Source organism: Amblyomma mixtum, chromosome 1 (genome assembly GCF_055824585.1).
Source record: "Amblyomma mixtum isolate Tamu chromosome 1, ASM5582458v1, whole genome shotgun sequence".
NCBI lineage: Eukaryota > Metazoa > Arthropoda > Arachnida > Ixodida > Ixodidae > Amblyomma > Amblyomma mixtum.
In genome coordinates this window covers 152,688,989-152,692,918 of record NC_143012.1, presented here as the reverse complement: position 1 = coordinate 152,692,918, position 3,930 = coordinate 152,688,989, and positions in this window count along the sequence as shown.

Here is a 3,930-nt window from a genome sequence, read left to right as displayed (position 1 = left end):
CGGTGGGAAAGAAGTGGTAGGGACAAACTTGATTTCATGGCGGTTACACTGCTTGTTCGGTGATAATTAGAAAGAATGAAACGGCATGCGCGGTTCTGCACAGCTTCCAAATCTGAAACAAGTGAATCGATGCCAGGGCTCCAGACAGATGCAGCATATTCTAACTTGGACCGTACCAATGTTTTATAAAGTAATAATTTTATTGAACTAGATGAACGTGAGAAATTTCTGCGAAGGTACCCAAGCATGCGATCAGCGTTATTTATTATGTATTCAACGTGAGTTTTCCAAGACAGGTTACAAGAAACGTAAACACCCAGATATTTATAACATGACACGGTTTCGAGAGACACGTTGTTAATGTGATAAGAGGAAGGGGCATTAGAGAGACGAGAAATGCGTACATGTTTACACTTATTAATGTTTAGTTGCATGTTCCAAATAAAACACCAGTCAAGAATCTTGTTAATATCGGATTGAAGACAACAGACATCATTATCATCTTTAATTTCGCGGTAAATAACACAATCATCGGCAAAAAGATTAATTGAAGAAGAAATGTTAGAAGAAGAAATGTTAGAAATGAGACACCGGTGCAGTCATGTCCTATCTGTCTGTATGGTTATCATTAACGCGTGAAACGACTGGGACAATCGGTATCTTGCTCTGAGGAAAAGGGAAGAACGGGTCAAAATTACTCGCCCAGCCCCCACGGCACAGCTCGACTTTAATCCACAGTTAAAGCTCTGTTGGGGGGGGGGGGGGGGGGGGGTTTCTTTGCCACTCTACTATAATGGCGGCTTTCGGGAAAAACAGGTGAATGTCTTCAACAGCTCCTGCAGTTTGTATGTTCAAATTAAAATCTAGGAAAGTCTAATTCAAAGAGTGTGTACTGGAGATTAAAGTAAGATGTGAGAACTTTCTTTAAAGAGCGTTTACACGCTATGCACTTGCCTTCTCTGTCTGGCGAAGCGCTTTAAGCTGGATAATAACACTCTTTGCCCGTTTGGGACCTGGTTCCATTCCTGCTCCGAAAACACCGGCAGCATCAGGACAAGGTGCAATAGGGCCACCAAAGAGCATGGCAGCAGCGCGGCGCCTTAGCGTTGCTCAGCTACCGCCTTTCCAGAAGAACACTCCTGCTGAACAGCCGAAGGTCACTACCGAGGACGCAAGACCCATTCTCGAACGCCTGCTTGCGCTGGACCTTGCCGACCCGGTGAGCGACGTTCGACTAAAACCTTTTCGCCACTCCCAATTCACATTGACGGCGCGAGGTTGCAGCTTTCAAGCTGTAGCCCTCTGTTTATTTAAAATGGCGTCCTGTTGAAAAAACTTTGTCGCGGGGATAAAAAGAACGCCCTAGAGCTATATTATAAACCATTTACGTGCAACTGCTCATGCAGGCTTTGCTATTGATTCTTGTCTAATGAACTAATTAAATAACAAAGGCTGCATTGACGATACGTTATTTTCTGAAATTATGGTCTTCACGGCGTTCATGAACGTGATAACTGTAGAACAGGATTCAGCGTAGGGGCGCTCAATATATCTGACGCAGATCGCGGTACCATTGCCGGCTAGCTATTTCGTCATCTGCGTCAGGGTGTTTGAGTCTTGTCGGTACCGGGAGCGATGTTTGTTTTTACGGTTTCGAAATACAAGAACCCTTGTTTTTTTTTCAACATATGTTTTGGGATAATGAAGGTCACGTGGTCAAGATCATTGCAGATTCTCCATTGCAGTGGCTACGAAACAACTTATCTTCTGTGGCAAGTGCAGTTTCATTCATTATTTTTTGGTGTATGCTTTTGTGTTGAAAATCCACTTTTATATTTCTTCTTAGGGGTGATCTTAACGTTGCATGTGCCAAAAAGCGAACTTTCGCCGCACTCCATTGTACTCACTGTTTTAGTCCCCAAGGCGTCGTGTGCGCCGATACGTTCCCTGCACCAGTCAAGATCACTGCACAGGTACCGATGGAACAGCTATGTTGGCACAGGCTTTTGTCTAGAGGGTGAATCCGGTCGAGCAAATGGAAAGCAGGACAAGGACAGAAAAGATCGAAGTACAGGCACAACGCTGCTCGTTGGCTGCACGGCAGCACCAATTAAAAGCCCCTAGCATTGCAAGTTGTCTTTCGGATGTGCTTAAAGTCTGGATTCATCGAAGTGGGGGTCTCTAGCTGTTCGAGCACAGGTGGAGAGGGAAATAAAGAGGGAGGGGAAGTGGCTGGCGGCCTGTTCTACACAATGTTTTATAACAAGGAGAAAAATCAGTTTTAATGCTCTTTGTTTGCTCAGTTTATGACACAGACCTGTAACAAACGACCCCCCCCCCTCTCCAACTACGCTCGTTGTGCAGCCATGGTGCGGCGCGGCCAGCTCTGTACTGACTCGTGGTTTGAGGGCACGGGTTTTCTGTTTTAACGCGACACCGTTGAAGGCCCCGTTAGCCAACAAATACGGCGTCGGCGTTGTGAGCGAAAAATTACGAGCATGGCTCTGGTCCCGAGAGGGGAACCTAGGAGGCAGGTGGGTCGTCTAGGTCACGTGACCTTGCGGCGCCGTCACAGCCTGCCCACCGGAATATGAGCAAACTGCCCACCGTGGCAGACGGGAGTTAATGACTGGTCGCTCGGGAAGAGCAACCCGGCCCACCGCTGGGAACACCTGCCGTCGCAGGGTATAAACCGTTGTGCCACTGCGCCGGGAGAGGCATGAGGACTACCAGGGACCTATGAATGTAAAGCAGAGAATGACAGTCTGCATATATGGGAACTAATCCATTGCGTTATCGCGTCATACCCTTAAGGCGGAGATTTAGGGTGCCCTCCAATTGGAGCCGTTGTGTAGTGCTGCCAACTTTTTATTTTTCTCTGTTCCGGGTTTTAGAAAAGTTCCTAATAATTCTGTCTAAAAATTGTGGTGAAATTTTCGAAACGATACAGAAGAAATGTTCTGACTACCACTAAAGAGAAGAAATAAACATGGTGGCCTGCTTGGGATTCGTGCAGTCCCTACATTTTAGCACAGGGTATCTAGATCCCTAGTCAGCACCGGTGGGGGTCTGAGACACCCCAAGATCCCCCAGACTTTGACCCCTGATGCTTTCCTTGGCTGCAGAAGAAACAGAAAACACTGAAAAATTTAGGGTGCATTTTGACTATCTAAAGTGCGCGGAGAGAAAGCCTCTCCACGCAACTTTGCATGCGCGGCCGTAAGTACACACGAGGCGGCTATGGGGCGATTTGGATTGGCCAGTCATGACTAAAGAGTCATGACAAATGACTAATTACTCACGACCAATGACTAATTAGTCATGACCAACTAGTCATAATTGGTTAAGGACTAACTATTCTGAAGACATAAAACTACACAGGAGACAGGACACAAAAGATGCAGACAGGACGAGCGTAGTCCTGTCTGCATCTTTTCTGTGTCCTGTCTCCTGCGTAGTTTTATGTCTTCAGAATGCCTTACCAACTAGCCTCTCATCACACACTTCAAGGACTTACTAGTCATGGCTAATTAGTTGATGGCTGGTTAGTGACTAGTTACTAAAGGCTAATTAGTTGATGATTAGCTAGTAATGACTGCTAAATGACTAACTAGTCACGACGAGTTAATGACCAACTGATCATGACCAACCAGTCATGCCTAACCTGTCATAGTCATGATTGGTTAATGACTCTTTAGTCGTGACTTGTGACTAGTAATGAATAGTTATGACTTTCACTTCAGATGTAATGGACGGACGGACAGAGTCATGGCCGCAGGTGAGCCATTAAAGGCGTTCTCAATAGAAAACTAACTGTTTATCGCTGCCTGAGGCATTGAACTGACACTAATAGTCCAGCTCGAGCAACCTCACGTAAGCCCCCCCGCCTTACATCACATCACGAAAGATACCATACTCTCCAGCACATCC